The sequence below is a fragment of the Lissotriton vulgaris genome, chromosome 1_1 (genome assembly GCF_964263255.1).
Source record: "Lissotriton vulgaris chromosome 1_1, aLisVul1.2, whole genome shotgun sequence".
In the NCBI taxonomy this organism is placed as follows: domain Eukaryota; kingdom Metazoa; phylum Chordata; class Amphibia; order Caudata; family Salamandridae; genus Lissotriton; species Lissotriton vulgaris.
This window is the reverse complement of record NC_141685.1, coordinates 362416561-362439993: the sequence shown is the minus strand read 5'-3', so window position 1 is coordinate 362439993 and position 23433 is coordinate 362416561. Positions and strand designations below refer to the sequence as shown.

At 52.1% G+C, this 23433-nt stretch overlaps 1 protein-coding gene across 2 annotated transcripts in view; it reads left to right on the top strand.

Moving 5' to 3' along the window:
- Positions 1–23433, top strand: part of FAF1 (Fas associated factor 1) — a 1861897-nt gene that overhangs the window by 1334476 nt on the left and 503988 nt on the right. The window lies entirely within an intron of this gene.

Here is a 23433-nt window from a genome sequence, read left to right as displayed (position 1 = left end):
CTATTCTGCACCAATCGACCCGCTTGGAGCAAACCTCATCCGAAGCCGCGGGCGTAAGCGAGAAGAGACAGCTTGCACTATTGAGAGACAAACTCAAACAACTGACGCTGGAGGTCTCAAACAACTGACTGCTATGGAGGTCCTTGCCCTTGTATATGGTTGGGGAGACAAAAACGGGAAGATTCCACAGGCTCACATCATTCCCCCTTGGGAAATGTATAGTCCCCGAAATTCAATATCTCCTAGGTGTCACTCACCGTACGCCAGCCTCCATCGGCCAAGCCTTTGCAGACTAGTCCTGGCTTTATTGAGCAGCCCGGCCCGAAACCCCAGCTCCTGCGTTGTCTGGGTTAGGGGCAATCCAACTTACCTGGCTTCTCGTATCAGAAGCAGCCTGTCAAGACCTCCCCATCATGCAGGAGGAAATAGTAGAAGCCATCTACCTGGTTGCTTCCGGGAAGACACCCGGACCGGATTGCTTCCGGGAAGACACCCGTACCAGATGGCTTCCCACAAGAATACTATGCCTCATTTCGAGACATACTAATACCTCACCTCCATGACATTTATGCCAAAGTAGCAGAGAAAAGAGCATTCCCACCCGAAACTGACATAGTAACCGTGGTCGTCATTCCCAAAACACAATCTTCTTCACCCTCCTGTTCGGACTATCGCTTGATTTCTTTAATAAACACAGAAGTTAAAATGTATGCTACGATCCTGGCCTAACGGCTAAGACCAGTCCTCAGCAAACTTGTTCACGCAGACCAGTGCGGCTTTATGCCCTTGCGTATTGCCTTCGGTGTCTCCACTTAGCCCTGGCTCTCCGCCGTCTACTCACAGCTAACTTAGCACTCCTGCTGATCGACTTCAAAAAGGCCTTTGATAAGGCCGATTGGCAATACCTGGAGGGCGTACTAAGCTCAGCAGGTCTGGGTCACACTTCTGTCACTTGGTCCGAGCCCTTTGCTCCAGACCCATGGCGCAGGTGCTTATCAACGGAGTCCTCCCAGATATCGTTCCAATCAGAAGAGGGATGAGGTAAGGATGTCCCCTATCACCCCTCCTCTTTGCCTTGGCGATAGAGCCACTAAAATGCCTCATTCAGATAGATGAACATATCCAGGGATGGAGATGGAGGGGGTTCGCACGAGGACCGGATCGCTCTTTATGCGGGTCATGTCTTGCTCTTCCTAGCCGACCCGGCACAGCCAGGGCCTAGATGCTCCCAGATTTTCCACACCTTTGGACAAATGTCAGGCCTGCGTCTGAATCCTGCCAAATCGACTCTAGTGCCCATTCACATATCAAGGGAGTGCATTGACTGGCAGTCAACCATCCCCATACGACGCCAGTCATTTAAGTACTTGGTTATTTGGGTCACGCTGCTCCCAGACCTAGCATGGTCACTCAACATTAGCCCGCTAGTCCAGAGAACCAAGGAGGACCACCGTGGCAGGCAAAATCTCCCACTCATCCCCATGGCGAGAATCGCCCTGTTCAAAATTATGAATCTCCCCCTGATTCCTGTACATCATCGAGAACACCACGTTCCATCTCCCGCAAAGCTGGTTCAAGGAGCTTGACAGCTTTGCCCCGACGTTCTTCTGGAGCAAATTGAGGCCCGTACGGCCCTCACCCACTGTCAAATACCGCCTTTTGACGGAGGCATGGGTATGACTAATCTATACTTATACTACCAATCCTGCATAACTGGTGCAACGGCGGCTGGTTGGACCCGGCCTTCAGAGTTTACCTGGAGGGTTTGGGACGTTCTCGGGAACAGGCAATGCTATACGGAGACCCGATACCTACTGCACTACCCACAGTGACTCGGGCTGTCTTGCGTGCCTGGCGTTCCACCTTGCGCCAATCAATCAATCAATCAGAGATATTTATAGAGCGCACTACTTACCCGGAGGGTCTCAAGGCGCTTGGGTGGGGGGGGGGTTGTGCTGCTACTGCTCGAAGAGCCAGGTCTTGAGCTTCTTCCTGAAGGAGAGGTGGTCTTGGGTCAGGCGCAGGTCGGTCGGGAGGGAGTTCCAGGTCTTGGCGGCCAGGTAGGAGAAGGACCTTCCTCCTGTTGTCGTTCTTCGGATGCGGGGGGCGGCGGCGAGGGTGTGACTGGCTGATCGGAGTTGGCGTTTGGGAGTGTAGAAGTTGCCGCGGTTGTTGAGGTAGCTCGGGTCTTGATCGTGTAGGGCTTTGTGTGCGGTGGTGAGGAGACGGAAGGTGATTCTCTTGTTGACGGGGAGCCAATGCAGGTCTCTCAGATGTCCGGAGATGTGGCTGTGTCGTGGGATGTCGAGGATGAGTCTGGCTGAGGCGTTCTGGATCCGCTGGAGTCTCTTCTGGAGCTTTGCGGTGGTTCCGGCGTAGAGGGCGTTGCGGTAGTCCAGTCGGCTGGTGACGAGGGCCTGGGTGACCGTCTTCCTGGTCTCGGTGAGGATCCACCGGAAGATCTTCCGTAGCATGCACAGGATGTTGAAGCATGACGAGGAGACGGCGTTGACTTGTCTGGTCATGGAGAGGGAGGAGTCCAGGATGAAGCCCAGGTTGCGTGCGTGGTCTGTCGGTTTGGGTGCGGTGCCCAGGGCGGGGGGCCACCAGGAGTCGTCCCAGGCGCAGGGTGAGGAACCAAGGATGAGGACATCCGTCTTGTCTGAGTTCAGTTTCAGGCGGCTGGTCGTCATCCACTCGGCTACGTCTTTCATCCCTTCGTGAAGGTTGGCTCTGGCGGCGGCGGGGTCGTTGGTCAGGGAGAGGGTCAGCTGGGTGTCGTCAGCGTAGGAGATGATGTTGAGGTTGTGTTGGCGTGCGATGGCCGCGAGGGGGCTCATGTAGACGTTGAAGAGGGTGGGGCTCAGCGACGATCCTTGAGGGACGCCGCAGATGACTTCGGTGGCCTCTGACTTGTACGGTGGTAGGCGGACTCTCTGTGTTCTTCCAGCGAGGAAGGAGATGATCCATTCCAGAGCCTTCTCCTGGATTCCGACGTTGCTGAGGCGCTGTACTAGGGTGCGGTGGCAGACAGTGTCGAATGCCGCGGAGAAGTCTAGGAGGATGAGGGCCGCTGTTTCTCCGTTGTCCATCAGGGCTCGGATGTCATCGGTGGCAGCGATGAGGGCTCGGTGCTGTGGTTGGCTCGGAAGCCAGACTGTGAGGGGTCGAGGGATCCATTCGTCTCGAGGAAGGCGGCCAGTTGTTTGTTGACTGTCTTCTCGATGACTTTGGCTGGGAACGGGAGGAGCGAGATGGGGCGGTAATTCTTGAGTTCGGTGGGGTCCGCTGTAGGTTTCTTTAGCAGGGCGCTGAGTTCTGCGTGCTTCCAGCTCTCCGGGAAGGTAGCGGTGTCGAAGGAGGTGTTGATGATGTCCCGGAGGTGGGGTGCGATGATAGCGTCGGTGAGGGCAGGGGTCGGTTGGAGATCCGGAGTGGATGGAGTTCATTGTGCGGATGGGGTCTTCGGTGCTGATCGGAGTCCAGGCGTGGATGATGGTGGTGGGGGGCGGTGGTTCGGTCGTGGCTGGCGTCGGTTGCGTGCTGAAGCTGTTGTGTATGTCCGCGATCTTGTTGTGGAAGTAGGAGGCGAGGGAGTTGCAGAGGTCTTGCGATGGGGTGATGTCGTCGTTTCCGGCGTTGGGGTTGGAGAGCTCTTTCACGATGTTGAAGAGTTCCTTGCAGTTGTGTGCGTTGTTGTCCAGCCGGTCCTTGAATGCAGTTTTCTTGGTGGCGCGGATCAGTTGGTGGTGCTTCCGGGTGGCAAGCTTGAGGGTGGTCATGTTGTCCGGTGTTTGTTCCCTTCTCCATGCTTTCTCGAGGGCTCGGCAGTTCTTCTTGGAGCTCTTGAGTTTGTCGGTGAACCAAGGGGCCTTCTTGCTGCCGGGTCTGCTGGGCGGGGTCCTTAGTGGGGCGAGTTCGTCCGCGCAGCTGCTGATCCACTTCGTAAGGTTGTCGGCGGCCTGGCTGGGGTTCGCTGAGCTGGCGGGAGGGAGCTGGCTCAGGGAAGCGGCGAGCTGGTCGGCTGTGATCTTGTTCCAGCTTCTTCGAGCAACCTGTTGCTGGTGGTGGTGGATCGTCGTTTTTCTAAAGGTGAAGTGGACGCAGCTGTGGTCCGTCCAGTGGAGTCCAGTGGCGTGGCCGAAGGCGATGTGTTTGCTGGACGAGAAGACTGCGTCGAGTGTGTGTCCTGCGAGGTGGGTGGGGGTGGACACCAGCTGCTTGAGTCCGAGGTTGGCGAGCAGGGTGGTGGTGTTGCGGTCGTTGTTGTTCTCCAGGTGGAAGTTGAGGTCTCCCAGGAGGATTTAGTCAGCGGAGGGGAGGGCATGCGGGCTGATTAAGTCGGCGATGTCCTCGCTGAATTGTGTGCGTGGTCCCGGGGGTCGGTAGATCAGGGTGCTTCTGAGGGTGGTGTTCGGGTTGATGTGGATCTGGAAGTGCAGGTGTTCGGCGGTTGTCAGGGTGTCGTCGGTGTTGGTCGAGATGTGGATGGTGTCCCTGTGGATGATGGCGATGCCTCCTCCCACCTGGTTGGCGGTGCGGTCCCTCCGGGTGATCTTGTAGACCTCTGGGATGGCGATGGCGATGTCGGGTGCTGAGGAGTCGTTCATCCAGGTTTCCGTGAGGAAGGCAACGTCAGGAGCTGTGGTGTCGAGGAGGTTCCAGAGTTCGATGGCGTGTCTGTGGACGGAGCGGGTGTTGAGCAGGATGCACTGGAGGTGGTTGCTACTGGTGTTCGGCTTGGCGGGTGCTGGTGCAAGGCAGGTCCGGATGCAGGTGAACTTGCAGGCGAGGCAGCTAAAGGGTCCGTGGGTGTGCTTCGGAGTGGCTCGGTAGCATTCAGGGATCCCGCCGGTGTTGAGTGCGATGAGTGTTGCGGCGTCGTAGGTCCGGCGGGTCGTCTTCCGTCGGTGGGGGCCAGGGGTTCGGGCGCAGACGGGCTTACCTTTGGCGCACCTTCGGCGCACAATCGGCGCGCCCGCTGCGCGTTCGCACGGTCGCCATATATGGCCAAGTGCGAGGGAGGGCGGAGCAGCTGGGAGGCGGGAGCGGGGAGGGTACAGAAGAAAAAGGGGCGTGGTCAGCGGAGGTGGCGGGAAGCGGGGAGCGAGAGTCAGGCGGCAAAACAGTAAAACAAATAGACAATTACACAATGTCAAAGCAATACAAAAGGGCCAAATAACACTACAAGTAGGGGGGACACAGAGAACAACGGCAGCAGGTTAGGCGAGCACAGCGAGGCCACGCCGCTCAGTGGAAGGGGGCGTGGTCACACGGAGGCGGCCGGGGCAGCGAGGCAGGCAGGCGGGAAGCACACGCAGCAGCTGGTGGCCGTGCGGCGCGGGGGGCGCCACATACATTGGGACACCAAACTCACGCAGCAGACACCCCTGTGCCAAGGAACCTAGTTTAGGAAGATTGGGACGGTAGAGGGTTTCAGGAAATGGGACCTAATTGTTATATCACAGCTTGGTGATGTGTTGAAGGGGGACCACCTATGTTATTTCCAACAGAACCTAAAAACACCTATCCAAAAACTAAGTATCCTCGCGTTGTCTCATTTACTTTTTTGGATAGGTGTTTTTAGGTTCTGTTGAGTCATATATTAACATATCTTCTCTGTACCTGCAGACCTAATCAATTTTGAATTATCTATATCTGTATATTAAATCAATGACCTTTTTACCACTTGATAAATTCTATTTTCCTATACACCTTTGTGTTTGTTGTCTATGTATTGTACATGTGTTTTGATTAGTTGTGGCTATATATAACCAATAATCCACTTTGATGAATTATTTTTCTGTAAGGATCATTAATTTATCCTACCAAGTCCGTCTAAATCACTAATTGTCATTTAAACAAACTCCCTTGAAGGCACCTATACCTTTCTACCCCGTCAATGTCGAAATCCAGAAAAGGATTGCTGATTACTTTTCACTCAATTATCTCCCTGACCTCTTGCCGCACTCTCTTTAGGATGATTTTAAAGCTACCATCCAGGGCTCAATCACATCTATCGGAATTGTGCTGAGGAGAGAAACTAGGCTAGTTGAGTCCAACCTCACCACCAAACTCAAACCACTAGAACAGCAGGACAAGGCTAACCCCTCCTGTCGCACCAAACGGCAGCTGGCCATGCTGAGGGGCCAACTCCGTGCACATACAACGGGGAAGGCGGACTGGGCACTTCTGGCATTAAAGCAGCGCTAATATGAGGAGGGGTGACAAGGTGGGCAGGCTCTGCCAACTGCGTGCTATGGTGCATATTGCTTAGCTGAGGTCAGAGGATGGCAGTTGGGTGACAGCAGAGGGAGACAAGCGTTGGACCTTTAATGAATATTACTAAAACCTTTACTCACCGGAAGAACCCGCCCCAGAGATAATCAAGTCTTACTTGGACTCTTGTGTATGAGAGCCGCTGCCTCCCTGCCAAGCCACCCGTCTTGACGAGCCGATCACCGTTGAGGAACTGAAAAAGGCGGTGGATGCTTTTTCCATGGGCAGCACACCTGGCCCTGATGTCCTCCCCATTGCCTTTTATCAGCTATTCATGCCCGATTTGCAAGACAACCTGGTCCTCTTGTTTAACTCCCTTTCCTATGCGTCGGGACTCACGGGCACGATGGCTTCTACCAAAATATCTCTCATCCACAAAGCTGGCAAGGACCCTGCCTCTTCCTTCTCTTACTGCCCCATTGCTCTGCTCAATACAGACGCTAAGCTGTTCACTAAAATACTGGCACAGCGACTGGAGACCTATCTCCCAGGTCTTATTGACCCAGACCAGGTTGGTTTCATCTACCACAGGCAGGGAGCGGACGTCCGCTGAATAGCGCCCTTAGTGGAAAAAGCAAATTGCCTTAACTTTCAAATGGCAGTGGAACCCCTAGCTATAAAGATCCGCAACTCTGATGCTGTGAAAGGCGTTCCCTTTGGGGCAGCAACACAAGATTAGCTATTCGCAGATGACCTTCTCCTCACACTTACTAGCCCAAAACCCCCCTAACCGGGGTGGTGGACAGCCTCCGAGCTTAAAAAGAAGTAGTATCAGGCTTCCGATAAATATGACCAAATCATCTGTGCTGAACTTGACCCCAAGAACTTCCGGCGCTACAGCACCTGGCCTCCTTCAGTGGGCCCCTGACTTGATTAAATACCTGTGCCTCACTATCACCCTCACGTGTTCAACCTGGTCACAAGGTAACTGGTCCCCTCTACGCCGCTCAATCTTGTCTGATCTCCAGAGATGGAAACCTCTGCATGTGTCCTGGGTCGGGCATGTGAACATCGTTAAAATAAACATACTACAGCGAGTCCTCTATCTCTTTCAAACGTTGCCTACGCCAATTCCCCAAGACGCGATCTTGTGCTTACAACGTGAAGTGCATACATTTATCTGGAATGGCAAACAACCCCACATATCTAATGCATTGGTAATTACAACAATTACCAATGCATTAGATATGTGGGGTTGTTTGCCATTCCAGATAAATACAACAGTAATGCTCCCACAGTCAAGGGGGTCTAGCATACCCTAACCTACAAGAATTCTACAGGGCTGCTCACCTGCGCCTCTTTTCGTAGTGGGTGGTTTGGGAAAGCGACAAACACTGGTTCCACATGGACAGATCAGTGGCATGCCATCCGCTGTGGGACATAGTATGGCTGCTCAAACACGCTCGACCACGAAGTGCGTACATGGTCACCCCTACTCACACAATACTCAACATTTGAGACAGCGTGGTACTCCAGAAGGGCCTGCCGTCCTTTTCCTCCCCAAACACTGCGAATGCACGCAATCCTGACTTTCCTCCGGCGTTCTCTCCTGCGTCGTTCATAAATGGGACGATGGGGAATGCCATGTGCTCAGTGACCTATTTATGGGAGTCAACATGAGATCCTTTGCATAGTGCAAAGCTTACTTGCAGCTAACAGACGCCTTCCGGCTCCAATATTGCCAATTACGGCATTGGGCATTACACTCCTCAGTGTCTCCCGCAGCTGTCTGACCATAAACCCTCTTAGAGAAACATGTCCGCGCCTTTGCAGGTTCTAAAGGTCTCATATCAAATACCTATCAGGTTCTACAGCGCTCAGCCCCCCATTCATACACCTTTGGCAGACTTCAGTGCAGACAGAAATTATGCCTAAACAATGTAAGTCTCTGTGGAAGGACACGCACAAGACATATCGCAGTCTCTCACTCAGGGAAACAGCTTACAAACTGATGTTTCAATGGTATCTCACCCCATCACGTCTCTGGCATCTACCTGGGCGCAACCTCTCGCCGTTGGTGCTGTGGGGATCACTTCTCGAGTTGATCTTCGACTCGCGGTGCCGGTAAGGAAGCCGGGGTTTAAACCTTGGGAGGATTGTCACCGCTTCATGTCGGTGACCGACCCCCACCGTCGATGCCTTTACTGTCTCGGGGCCGACCACGATGACAAATCATGCCCCTACTGCTGGGCCTTGACCTCGAAAGGTAGGCGTGAGCGGTCCCATAAGCGACTCGAGCTCCGGCAGTCGGCCCCGCGCCGCTCGAGGTCCCGGTCCAGGATGAGGTCGAGGCACCGGTCACGGGGCCGCAGTCATTGCTGCTCGACGAGTCACCACCACTCGTCGGGCTCCAAGTCCTCAGGTAAGTCGAGGCACTCGAAAAAGAAGTCGAAGAAGCACCATCGCTCTTCCGACTCCCCCCGACGCTCGCGCGACGTGGCCGGGGGTTCGGGCGACACCGCCCACGCGGCTCGCTGGAGCCGCAAGCGCCGCGTCCATCTCCATCCCCGCCGGTCCCTGGGCTGCACGCGATGCCGGAGGAGATTAGTGCTTTCCTCACGGCCATGAGGTCGCACTTCCCTCCGTCGGAACCTGCTGAGTCGCCTTCGTGCCCCGCGGTTCCGTCTGGGAGCCCTAGCGGGCCTGCGGCCCCAGCGCCGTCGACGACTCCGGTCCCGACGCCGCAAGGATGCTCAGGATCCAGGCCTGGATCCGTGACGTTGCCAGTCAACCTTACGACCCTTCTGCTGGTGACGTCCCCAAGGGTGTCGCTGTCCCCAGACGACGACGTCCCCGGTTCCAGCCGCGGTCCAGGTCCAGCGTCGTCTTCGACGCCGATCGGTGATGCCTTCACCGACGACCCGGCTCCATAATTTTTCCCTGACTATCAGGAGATGGATGACGAGGAGAACTGGGAGGGGTCTGAGGCCTCTGGCACTGCAGTGCCAGTTGAGCCAGGACTGGGCAGACGAACTGGGGGAGGCCAGTGTCTGGACACTTCGCCCGCACTGGATTTGTCTCCCTTCCTACTGTGGCTACGGAGGAGGGGCGTGCTTACAGCAGGTTGTTGACTAGGGCAGCCAAGGCCTTGGCCCTTGAGTTCCCTGTCGCGGCCGTGAGGACTAACCTCCTCACTGAGGTGCTCAAACCGCAGGCAAGCTCCTCTGAGCCTCTCCTGCCATTTAACGAAGCCCTCACTGATGTTCTGGTGGGCACCTGGTCCAAGCCCTCTACGGGCCTTCCCGTAGATCGGAACGTGGCTCGACGCCACCGACGGCCCCGGGCGACCCTAGCTTCCTGTCCGTCCACCCCACACCTGAGGGCCTGGTGATCCAGGCCTCTACATCCCAGACCGCATTCCCGACCGCTCCTCCGGATCGGGAATCCAAAAGGTACGATCAGTTCAGAAAGAAACTGTTCTCTTCCCTCAGTTTGGGGTTGCGTTCTGTCAACACCGCCTGCCTTTTGAGCCGTTACACCCACTCTCTGTGGGATACGGTTGCGGAAGTGCTGCCGCAGTGCCCGGTGGAGGTCCAGACAAAGCTTACCCAAGCCCTAGCGGAGGGACAGGATGCAGCACACTATTCGATACGGTGTGGACTTGATACCACGGACTCGCTGGGTATGGCGATTGCAATGACAGTGACGGTTCACCCCCACGCCTGGCTGAGGTCCGCCAAGTTTTCGAGGGATGTCCAAGCCAGTCTTATGGACATGCCTTTTGATGGCCATCGCCTCTTTGGCGACAAGGCGGACAGTGCGCTGGAGCATTTCAAGGACTCCAGGGCTACGGCCAAGTCCTTGGGCCTCGGCCAACGCCAGCAAACTTCCGCCTTTCGTGGCCAAGGAAGGGGCGCCCCCACACGTCCAGCTAGCCACAGCCCGCAGAACCAACCTCAACACGGTCGCGGACGTGGTAACCGCCGTGGCGGTGCAGGCGGACAACGGCAAGGTCAGTCCACATCCACATCCGCACCCGCTGCATCTACCTCAAAGCCCTCCTAGTCCGAGCTTTGAGGCCCATTCTACGCCAGTGGGGGGCAGGGTTCGCCATCACATCCACCACTGGCGTACCATCACATCGGACAGGTGGGTGCTGCAAATCGTCCGAAGGGGCTACTCCCTCCCCTTCGAGGCAACCCCTCCAGCCATACCACCGCATGTCTGGGGATCACTTGCAACTTCTGCGGGAGGAAGTTACGGCCCTCCTGGCCAAGGGGGCTGTCGAGCGCGTTCCTGGGCCAGAAGTAGAACGTGGTTGCTACTCCCACTACTTTCTGGTACCCAAGAAGGGCAAAGGAGGCCTATGCCCTATCTCGGACCTCTGGCGCGTCAACGGCTTCCTCCGGAAGGAGAAGTTCAAGATGCTGACTTTAGCTCAGGTCCTAGCTGTCCTGGACCCTGGAGACTGGATGGTAGCGTTAGACTTGCAGGACGCATATTCCATATCACCGTCCTGCCGGCCCACCGTCGTTACCTGCGTTCACGGTAGGCCAAGAGCACTTTCAGTTTACTGTGCTCCCCTTTGGCCTTACCAGCGCCCCTCGGGTGTTCACGAAAGTGATGGCGGTGATCGCAGCTCATCTGTGCAGATCAGGGGTCTCAGTCTTCCCCTATCTCGACGACTGGTTGTTGAAGGCAGGCTCTCCCCAGACAGTCTTCAGCCACCTCCAGGCTACGGCCGACCTCCTGCACCTGCTGGAGTTCTCCATCAATGTGCCGAAGTCACACCTGTAAACCTCTCAGAAGCTCCTCTTCATCTGAGCAGTTCTGGACTCGGCGCAGTTTCAGGTTTATCCTCCCGAACAGCGGGTTCCGGATATTCAGGCTCTGATTCCGATCTTTCAGCTTTTATCCCGAGTCTGTCAGGTTGACGCTGCGGCTTCTGGGGCTGGTGGCCTCCTGAATCCTTCTGGTGCATCACGCCAGGTGGCGAATGCGGGCTCTGCAGTGGGACCTGAAGTTTCATTGGACCAGGCATCAGGGCAACCTGTCCGACCATGTCCGGATATGGAGGGCACTGCTAGACAGTTGCAGTGGTGGCTCACAGACAGCGATCGGGTCAGCGGAAGATCCCTCTCCCTTCCACAACCGGAGCACGTAGTTGTGACTGATGCGTCCCTCCAGGGCTGGGGGGGCACATGTGAGAGGCAGAGATCAGAGGCCTCTGGTCTCCGGCTGAGCCCCGTCTCCATATCAACCTTCTGGAGCTGCGGGCGATCCGGCTTGCACTGAAAGCATTCCTTCCCTCTGTCCGGGGAAGTGTGGTGCAGGTGTTCACGGACAACACCACCGCCATGCGGTACTGCAACAAACAGAGCGGGTGGGGTCGTGACCCTTTGTCAGGAGGCTCTGCGCCTCTGGCAATGGCTGGAACACCAGGGCATCACCCTGGTGGTTCAACATCTGGCAGGTTCCCTGAATGCCAGTGCGGACAAACTCAGTCGCCAGTGCATGATGGATCACGAATGGCGTCTGAACTCGGACGTGGCGCAAGGCCTCTTTCAGCAGTGGGGAGAGCCTTGGTTGGATCTATTTGCAACAGAAGAGAACGCGCAATATCATCAGTTCTGCGCGTTGGAATTTCCAAGGCGGCACTCGCTCTGAGACGATTTTCGACGCAATCGTAGCTGCGGTCTGTTGTACGCCTTTCCGCCTATACCACTTCTGCCCAGAGTGCTGAAGAAGATCTGACGCGTCCGGGCCCAAGTCATCCTTGTGACTCCGGACTGGGCGCGAAGATACTGATATCCCGAGCTACTCAGCATGTCAGTCGATCCCCCAATTCACCTGCCTCTTCAGGAGGACCTTCTGTCGCAGCAGCAGGGGACGGTCTTCCACCCGAACCTGTCCAGCCTCCTCCTCCATGCGTGGAGATTTAGCGGAGACAGTTGAGGCCATTTGACTTGCCTCCTGAAGTCTGTGATGTAATTCTGGCAGCCGGGTGTCCCTTCACAAAATCGGTATAGGCCTGCAGGTAGAACAAATTTGTGGCATGGTGCACAGCAAAAGCTGTGGATCCACTTTCTGCCCCCTTTCAGTTTCAAAGGTTCTCCTCTTACTTCTTTCTCTTGCCCACCAGGGCTCTGCTCTGTGTACTATCAAAGGCTACCTCTCTGCCATTTCAGCCTTCTTGAGGCTTCCTGATCAGCCTTCTCTTTCAAGTCCCCTGTTGTAAATAGGTTCTTGAAAGGCATCACACATGTTTCCTCCTGTTCCTTTCGTGATGCCTCAGTGGGACTTGAACCTTGTTCTAACCTATTTGATGTGATCTCCTTTCGAGCCACTTCATAATTGCCCTCTTCGCCCTTCTGACTCTTAAGACTGCATTCCTGGTTGCCATCACCGCTGCCAGGAGAGTGAGTGAGTGAGCTCCAGGCTCTATCTTCTAAACCTCCTTTCCGCTCTGTCCATCCGGACAAAGTTGTCTTGAGAACTCGTCCTTCTTTCCTGCCCAAGGTGGTCAGAGCCTTTCATATCGGACAGTCCATCACCTTGCCCACCTTCTTTCCACCTCCGCATCCCTCGAAAGAGGGAGAGAGGCTCCACCGTCTGGACCCAAAACGTGGGCTTTCCTTTTATCTAGACCGCACACGCCAGTTCCGGGTCGACGACCAGCTCTTTGTTGGTTACGTGGGCTCTTAGAAGGGATGGGCAGTGCACAGGCGGACCATCTCTCCGTGGGTCGTGTTGTGCAATAGTCTGTTACTCCTTTGGCGAAAAAGAAACCTCCTGTTGGGCTGAGGGCCCATTCCACTCGGGCCACGGCGGCTACTACTGCCCTGGGTCGGGGAGTCCCCATGCAGTACATTTGTGAGGCAGCTCCGTGGTCTTCACTGCACACTTTTGCTAGACACTACTGCCTGGACGCCCAAGTCCGGAGAGATGGCTTTTTCGGCCGTTCTGTTCTCCACGACTTTCTGGTGTGATCTTGGTTCGCAGACCCACCTCTGGGATTGGTATTGCTGGGGTATCTATTCTAAGGTAAGGAATCTAACATTAACCTGTTTGTTTCTGATGCGCAAGTTACTTAACTTCGGTAATGATATATCTGTAAGAAACAGTAGTTAGTGTTAGATTCCTTACCGCCCCACCCATCCTCCCCGTTCTGTGAACGATATCCAGGATTAAGGTATCTCCCTTTGAGGGCCCTAGTTTCATGGCACCATTGTCGGTCTCTGGCATGGGTCTGCGTTCCTGGCGTGGAAAGCTATGTACAAGAACTGACGTCGGCGCTCGAGGGCGGCGTCTAAGTGCTCCGACGACTTCATCCGGGCGATCACGACGCAGACGACGGACGCGGAGCCGCAGACGATGCCTACCGACGCGCAAGGGTATTGCTACGCAAAACTTTTCGGATCTAGTCTGACGCCTGGGGATATTCTAAGGTAAGGAATCTAACACTATTTACTGTTTCTTACAGATATATCGTTACCAAAGGTAAGTAACTTGTGCTATAAGAAGTTGCAAAGCGCCCTCCTCCCTGCACCCACGCACCCACGGACACAAACACGGGCAAGGTGTTATACTTGCACAACTATGTTCCGAAGGGTTACAGCCCGTCTGACCCTTTTGAAGCATGCCAGACGTCTATCGGTCTACCAGCCCTCTGCATCGGCTAATGCAGAAGATTCTACATGTTCCTGAGAGCCCTTAAAAGCTGCTTACTGTTGACTTTCACTGCAGCTTAATCCATGATATCAAATGCAGCCTTCATGATGCTTGACTAACGTGTGGCGGAGCGGTGTACCTATGTCCCGCCGAGCTCCTGGTAGTTCTCTCATCATAGTTTGCAATATGTTTAAAGTGTACTGTGGCAATTTCTGACCTCTTTTTCTTCCTTCTTTATCCACATTGTAATGGCTACTATGAACAATCCTGTATGCTAAGATGCACTTTATTAGCGACCTAAGTTGACTGTTGGTTGTCTGTCTTGTTTGCTGAAAATAATAAACAGACTTTGAGTAAAAAAAAGAATTCACTTGTACTTTACTTGACATTTTCCTACCTTCCTTATCTTCATCTGTGGTCCTTGGTTCTTCACTTTGTTGCTACATGACTATACATTCTTGTTTACCTGACAGGTAACTATACATACTCGGAGAGCTATCCATTTCCCCACCCGCTACCTTGTCTAACAGGTTTCAGACTACCTGTACCCCCAACGATTCGAGGTGTCTGTCATCTTCTCATTTCTCAAATACACAACAATGTCAACTTTATATAATCTTATTTGATGTTTCTCTTGATTTATTTCCCGATATTCTGCCGGTGGAGAGCCTCCTGGTCCAAATGGGCCATTATGGCCTGGACACCTCCCAAACTCCGTCCTGTTTTAGTAATCAATGTTCCTAGCCTCTTGTGGTATTCCACCTTGGCATATCACAGTCCCAGGTTCTGTTCATCGTTAGCATTGAACCTGGTTAGTCTTCTGCAATGGTAGTTGTAATAATTCCAATCACTTGAGGATGGTTAGTCTTCTGCATTCTTAGTTGTAATCGTTTCAGTCACATGAGGATTCTCTTGGTCACCATGGTGGCATTATCATTTCTTGTGTCTCCATATTCCTGTCTCCAGTTTTGCACTGTACTTGCATACTCTTTAGGTCCTTGCCATTGCATATCTCTAGTGTCTAGTTCATTGGTCCTGTCCTTTTTAGGTCGAAGGCCTAAAAGGCTGCGCTTGCGCAGTCTTAGGCCGGAGATTTAATGAGTCTGAGTAGCGCCGAAGGTCCCGCCTCCGTGCCCCATCTCTCCTTCATTGGCTGGCTTCCTAAACGGAGGCCAGCCATTGGAGGAGAGATGCGTCACTCCAAACAAGCTCCGTCCTTTTCGGATTTGGGGGCGTAATTTTTGATGTTCTTTAGACAGTGACGTTGTCCGTCACTCAGAACATCAAAACCACGCCCCCAAATCCGAAAAAATCTCGGAGCTTGTGTCCGCCATTTTCGATCCTTCGCAGTGAAGGTAAGATCGTGGCTGTTTCCCTCCGTGCCTTCTTCCCCCTGTCTGTTTCCCGCCCCCCTCCCGCTCTCCGTGTATTTTCGCTGTCCGTGTGTGTGTTTCCCGCCCCCTGTTTGTTTCCCGCCCCCCTCCCGCTCTCCGTGTATTTTTGCTGTGCGTGTGTGTGTTTCCCGCCCCCCTCCCGCTCGTGTGTGCATTTCAGAGCAGATACCCGCATCATGGTACGAGTTATGATAATGCTTGTTATAGCTTCATCTCGAGTTGGTCAGTGTCATGTGACGGAGAGAAGCAGGCTCTTAAAAGCCAGGCACAGCCGTCAACCTCTGTGAAAAGCTTTCGGAGGTGTAACAGTTACCTGCTGCCCAGTATACTATGCCAGCACTGGTATTGCACAACTTTAACCTGTTCAAATTGTAGACAACGGCCCTGCCACGGCTTAACAGAAAACCCAATTTAGTTGGAAATGGTATGCGCACTTGCCTCACCAAACATGGCGACACAATCTAGTCATCTCGAGACCTCGATCCTTTACTGTTTCAATTCAGACACTGTCACAGCACTTGCACCACGCACGCATTGTCGCAGGATTTTGACGAAACCTGAGCTAGGTGCGCACGTGCACACGGCTCGTTCCTTCTGTTCTTTCCCTGCCTGGTTTATCTTCTAAAGTCATAAGAAACGGGGCTCCAGCGTAGGGCATACACCGCGGTCAGCATTTGAGCGGAGGACGCTCTATCTGTCTCAGCTAGCGCTGGATTCCCGGTTCCGTCATCAGCACGCACCGGAGACGCTGAGGCTCATGCACAGTTTTCGGCTTCCTCCTTACCATATGTGCAGTGTGGCTGTGCCGGGCCGTGGGTTGAGGGCAGAGAGACCACAAACCATAATAGCGCAAGCCGGGTAGAGAGCACGAGAAGCCAACAGCGCCGCCGCCATGGGGAAGAAACAGAAAGGAAAGAACGAGGACAGGTAACCACTGTCCAAGTACATCTCCTCTGACTTTAGCCTCCCTCATCTTGACCGTAGCCTTCCCAATCACCCAAGCTTCGCAGGCAGTGGCAGCCTGTCTGTTCCTCCCTACTGCGTTAGGGGATGATTACATCCTAATGCTTTTAGCACACGTTTGCCTCTCTCTGCTGATCTTTAAGTCCCCACCCTATACGAGGACTATCGACATGCGGCCGAAAAAGTTCATATGAAATATTTAGATTATCCAAGTCCTCATAGGTGACGTAGACACATATGATAGCATTAAATGAATAGAAACCATTTGTTACAAATTTGGTTAAAGTAAATCAAGATCTCACTGATAGTGCCCACACTCGTGTTATAAGCGTCGGAAACTGGTATTAAACATCTTGACCGCGGTGTGAAATGAATGATCGTGCACCTTTGAGACCGTTCAGTGTCTAAACCTTGGACCGAGACAAGTGCTTATTATTTTAAGCGGCGTTTTTTTATTGGCAAAGTTGCCTAAACGCAGTGTGATAGGCTCTGGATCTTGTCAGAGTCGTGCATAATCCTGCTCTCGCTTTAAAATGTAATTTTGCTGTCGTAGGAGCGAGCAAATGGACGTCAATTGAACGTGTGCCTGGAACGATTGCTTTATCTTGTTTGGCAGTTATAATATGAGACAGATTTCTTCATGGGGTTAATAATATATAACCATTTGCTGGGTACACAATTATTTGCTGGACTCACTGTTACAATGCCGTCAGCGTCTACAGTGTGCCCGAGAAACAGTTTGTGGGAGAGTGGTTTTGTATGAAAGTAACCAATAGTAAGATTACCAATGTGCAGGTGATATTTGATTTTAGACCTTATGGGGGCTACATTGGCTTAGTGTGACAGCTTTTCCCCCCAGCTCTTTTCATTCATGCTACTAATTATTGTAAAGTCTGACATTCGTGAGATTTTCGATTGAGTGAAGTAAGCCAGACTGTGATGAAGTTGCTGTACGTCTTTTAGGTCTTGCTTGCGCTGTCTTTTTTTTTTTAACTGACCTCATATACCCTCACTGTCTGGCCCACCCCTTTACTTCCACCCATCAAATCTTACCCTATATACACTTGCTTCACAGTTTCCACCGTACCATGTACCTCCACCCACCCCGCTCCTGCCATCTGTTTGCCTGCCTCACTGTCTGGACCACCCCTCTACCTCCACCCACCCCTCTCCTGCCCTCGGACCCCACCTGCCTCAGTCTGTTCCACCCCTCTACGTCTTGGGTACCTCTAGCCTCCCCTCAGCCCCACCTCACCTGCCTCGGAGCCTGTGCCTCGCCTCACCTACTCTCCACCTCACCTGCCTCGGAGCCTGAGTGAGAGAAGTTCCATTAATAGGTTGTCGATTTCGCACGATTTACAGCCCTGAGCTGCAAGTATGTGAAATCCTGAAATTCTGGCGCCTAGGATGTGGTTGCAGTTTCTGCTAGAGGTGGACCCCACATTTTAAAGGACAATTTGCATAGCCTGGAAGATTGGATTTTCAGTAGAGAGCGCCATTAAAAGCATGCACTCCAAAAGATCATTAATTTGGGCTTTATATTGCGAGTAGGCTTTACCACTATTGACTAACACAAGCAGTTCAAAAGCATAGCTTTGGCAGTAGCTGGTGAGCTTCCCTCTAACACAGCAGGTGCAGCAGGAGTTTAGGGGGAGTGCTTGCTTCCCTGCGCACACAATCGGGACAGTATAAGCAGAGCAGGGTCAAAACAAAACACATACACACAAGCATACACGCACACACACACCCACATGTTAGAATACAGCCAGCAGGAGTGCAAGTTTTCTTCACTCACACGCAGATCAGCAGTACAATAAAGACAGCAGCGCAGTTTCCCTCACACACAGACTGTCCCTATATCGCCCCAATACTCGGATCACTACATCGGCTACTGATTAGGAAGATAATTATCTTCACATCCTTCCTTATGATCCACTCCTTTATCCATTCCTCATCTCCTACGTTTATGGCAACTAAATCGCACTTCCTTCTAGTGATAAACTCATAGTAGAAATCCTAGTATGGTGGGGATTGAGAATAGAGTGTTCTCCTTCACTGCTGCTCATGGATGGACCTCTCTCCCCCTTCAGTTTAAAGTTATCTTTCAGTCTTGTCCATCTTCCATAGTAAGGTTTATACAAGCAAGCAAAACCGCGGTACTCTTTTTCACTAGTGTTCTGTTTTTCTTCGAATCACGAGAGCCTGTTGTAGCTCAACCCAAGTTTGACTATTGTGTGCAACATTCCGTTTCATCAGTTCATGCTCTTTATCCCCATCTCCCAGTTGCACCATTTTAGGCACAGTTACACGCTCAAACGTAACCGGTTTCAGTTCACTGAAGAGGAACCTTCGGGCCATCCCAGGACAAACAAAGGGGGTGGGTAGGCTGAAGGGAAAAGGCGAGAAGTGGGTGTCACTGAAACAACTTGGATTCCAGCAGATCCCTTAAACCTTGGCTTCGAAGGGTGTGAGGATGTGCTAAGTAGTGTCCTTACCACCCCTTGAGGCTTTTGCTTTTTTTTTATATATGGGAACACAGCACACATTCAAAGTGAATGTTTCCTACAATTTTGTTATGTTATTGTTCCATCTTTCTGGCCAGTTTTTGACTCTTCTGAATAGAAAATGTACTTTGATTTGGATGAAAATATCTATTGAATGTTTGTTTGCGAAAAGGAACAATTGATATGTACCAGACAAAAGAGGCTTTGCTTAATTTAAGACCGAGTAAAACTCAGGTCTAAACATAGCTTGAAATTGTTTTTGTTTAGCCCGGAGGCTCCTTCACAACATTTTAATGGTGTTGGAGGTTGTAAGAAGTTGGTAAACTGATAATCATCTGAATCCGGTAATCCAATGATACAAGAGGGTTTTTTAAAGCTGAATACCACCAGGGAAGCACACTAAAAGTGTATGAAGAGATGAGTCTTAAACTACTTACTGAATTTTGTTTTGCTTCCCTGCCCCCTGGCCGTGCTTGCTTCCCTGCCCCCTGGCCGTGCTTGCTTCCCTGCCCCCTGGCCGTGCTTGCTCCCCTGCCCCCTGGCCGTGCTTGCTCCCCTGCCCCCTGGCCGTGCTTGCTCCCCTGCCCCCTGGCCGTGCTTGCTCCCCTGCCCCCTGGCTGTGCTTGCTCCCCTGGCTGTGCTTGCTCCCCTGCCCCCCTCGCTGTGCTTGCTCCCCTGCCCCCCTCGCTGTGCTTGCTCCCATGCCCCCCTCGCTGTGCTTGCTCCCATGCCCCCCTCGCTGTGCTTGCTTCCATGCCCCCTCGCTGTGCTTGCTCTCCTGTGTGTGTATGTGGCTCTGGGTGTGTATGTGGCTCTGTGTGTGTGTAGGGCTCTGTGTGTGTGTGTAGGGCTCTGTGTGTGTGTGTAGGGCTCTGTGTGTGTGTGTAGGGCTCTGTGTGTGTGTGTAGGGCTCTGTGTGTGTGTGTGTAGAGCTCTGTGTGTGTGTGTAGGGCTCTGTGTGTGTGTGTAGGGCTCTGTGTGTGTGTAGGGCTCTGTGTGTGTGTGTAGGGCTCTGTGTGTGTGTGTAGGGCTCTGTGTGTGTGTGTGTAGGGCTCTGTGTGTGTGTGTAGGGCTCTGTGTGTGTGTGTAGGGCTCTGTGTGTGTGTAGGGCTCTGTGTGTGTGTAGGGCTCTGTGTGTGTGTTGGGGGGGCTCAGTGTGTGTGTGGCTCTGTGTGGGTGGTTCTGTGTGTGTGTGTGTGTGGCTTTGTGTGTGTGGCTCTGTGTGGGTGTAAATGCAATAGGTCATGCATTTGCGAGCGATTAAGCTATTGGCATTGTAAATGACAATGCCATTTATTTATGATTTAAAAAAAAAATGTCATGAGCAATGCCAATAGCTCTACCTTTTAATAATGCCGAGACCATTGCATTGTAAATGCTTGTTCTTTAAACATCTGCTCTTCGTCCGTCCTTGCGAGGCTTCCAGTTTGTTTCTAAGTGGCTCTGGTTGATCTGACAGTGCCATTAGAGACATTGGCAATGTTGAGTTTTTTTTACTTCCCTTTATATGTCGCCCTTCTAGTCATTCCCATGAATCTCGTACACAGGAGTAGTACCATGATATCCCCTCTGAAGTGATTTATAACTAGACCAAGAAAAGCATAATATACTTGATCTTTTTCTTTCCTAACTTTGACAAATTTTCTGCATTTGGCCTGCACAGTTTAGACATTGTCTGGAAAGTGGAGACATTTAAAGCTCTAATATGCCAGTGGATTTGTAGCTCTAGCTTATTGCAGGATGGCATCCAAGTCTCTGTAATTAGGGACACGTGCTGTTATCACTCTTAGTCTCGCTCGGGGTCTTGGAAGGGGCCTTGGAAGAGGTCTCGGGTTTTCGATATGTCAACCCATGAACAGCCCAGACATTCCTGCTGATGTAAGTTTGTAAAGCATAAGAGCTTCCTGAAATTTATTCACTGATGAGCACTTCACTTTCTCGGATGCCCCTACAATTCTGATATTGTTCGCCCTGGAACAATGTTTGGTTTCTTCTGCTCTCAGTGCTAATCTTTCTCTGTCTCCTCCTGCAGTTATTTTATATTGGCTTGCAGTATCCTAATATACATCTCATCTGTCGCCATTGTGTTTTTCCATCAAACTTTGTCTCTCAGAGACCTTCCTGATCTCATTCTCAGCACAGTGATGTCCTGTTCCACAATGTTAATTTTATTTTGCGAGGCAGAACTACACTCTCGGACACAATTGGGACCTCTCTTGCCTGATTGATCTTCCCATTCATTTTTTTTCACTTGAGTGCCCGAGTAACCACAGTGGGGACCGGGGCCGGACTGAGATCCAAAAGCAGCCCTGGCAAATTTTGTCAGACCAGCCCTCTCCCTGCATAGTCTGTCTCGGGCAGCTCCGTTCGGATGCACTGAGGCTTGTATTTTCATTGCAGTGCCCTGCTGGCCTAAAGTGAGAGCGGGCCCGAAAAGTGAAAATCGGCCCTCTTACGGGAAAATCGGACCTCTGGCCTCCAGCTTACCGGGGAAACGCCCGATGCCAGGTATAGTCAGTCCGGCCCTGGTGGGGACTTTTTAGAATGCTCACAGTATCATAATCAGCATATATCATATTCATGGCATCAGCATGGAGATGAGTATATGCCATGGTAAACAGTTGGAACCATACCTTGCAGCTCCCCAGTTAGGAAAACGGTAGGGATAGTAATATATCATGTTTATGTGTCACAGAAGGGTGCAGGCCGCAATTAGTAATATTTGAGGTATGGTGCGCCTGGTGGATCATCTGCAAGAAAACATTATCTCCATGATTTTCTATGCTTACCCTTTTGAGGGGCTAAAGTAACAATCATGTGCTCAGGAGGGACAGGTGTTGTACCAATCAGAGAGTGAATGGGTATTTTTCTTCCAGAAACCAGATTATTACGAGCAATGCTATTAGAAAAATCGGAACAATAAGTATGACAACTATCTTACTCCTTTTGGACCATGAAGACCAACCAACCTCCTCCCGCTCTGGACGTGGGGCCACAAAGGGCTGCTGCTCCTCAGCAACGGGCAACCAAAGGGATACACGATTACCAGAGGAAAGGAAATGCAATGGAGCCAACAACAAGGGGAATGAAAGAAAAAGGGTGGTAAAAGTTCCCTGTGTCGGTCAGAGTCTCGCTGGCAGACTCCTATTGTTCATCTGTATTGGCGCTGCTGAGAACTGGCGGTGGAGCTACTGGTCCGAGCCCTTGAAGGAAATCCCACGTTGATCAGGACAATGCACCCCCCTCCAGGGGAGCACATTCAAGATAACCTGTCCAGTGTCCGAACAGTGCGCCAATTGCGCATTTCCCTCAACTAACGCCTTTGGTACTGCAGCATCGTACATCCTAACTCGTACTGTCCTGTACTGTCCATCCCCAACTAATCTGACTTTTCCTTTGATTCACTGTTCGTCCGTCGAGGACGCAAATTGTACCTAGCCACTCCAAGCACAGACTGGTCAACAAAGAGGGGCTGAAACTCGGGGTGACCAACAGACTTGGGTTCAGACACAGATTGGCTAGCAGAAGGGGCTCCTAGATGGCCCTGACCTCGGGAGGCACTGCTTCGTTTAAAACAGTATCACTTTCTTCTACTGTTTTTGCCCATGTCAACCAGGCATCCGAAAAAGGGACAAACCGAAGAACTTTCTCAAATACATAGTCACCAATCCCATCAAACACCCAGGGGTTGTAGGAAAGAGGCAGGGGCACCTTGCGGCAATGGTGGGCATGTATCCAGTTTTTCCTGCCAGCCACTTTGACTGCCGTGAGAGTTGCAACGAGCATTTGCGTTGGTCCCTTCCAGTGGGGCTCCAAACGTTCTTTCCTCTGGAAATGCTTCCCCAAGACATATTCACCAGGCCGTATGTCATGGCCTGGTCCCATTGGCGCCGGCAGCAGGGCCTCATGGATTTGTTGGTGAATAGAGCGCAAGTTTGTAGTCAACACATTTAGTTAATCCACCAGTATAGGATATTCAATCTCTGAGAAGGGACGAGGTCGTGGGACGCCTCAGACATTTCCCCGGCGACAAAACACGACATTGTATGGTGACAACCCTGTCCTAGTGTGAGCTGTAGCTCCTATAGACAAAAAGGCTAATGGTAAAGCATCTGGCCATTTCAATCCTGTACTCTCCTGAATCTTTGCTAATGTAAGCTTGAGAGTACATTGTACTTCTCAACCAAACCTGCTGACTGGGGGTGATTAGCAGCATTGAACTTTTGTCTGATATGCAGGCCATCGTGCACCAGCTGGATAACCTTTGAATTGAAGTGACTTCCATTGTCACTCAAAATCAAACAGGGCAAACCAAAATGCGAGAAGAACTCCTTCAAGACTGCCTTCACTCTCGCCATGGCTGTGTTCTCTTTGATGAGATAAGTCTCAATCCATTTACTGAATGCCCACACAACTACTAACACATATTTCAGATTGTTGACTCGTTCCATTCCAATGAAGTCCATCTGGACAACCTCGAAAGGGAAGGAGGGTGGTACAAAGTTACCAGGGGGTGGAATGGTACCTTTTCCAGGGTTCTACATCATGCATATCATTCAATACTTTACTAAGTGAGCAGCTACTTTTGGGATACAATTGTTCTGCCATACAGGATCTAGCACCTTGCAGAGACCCTTCGCACTAATGTAAGCTGGCCCGTGCGCCATAGTGACTACAGGGAG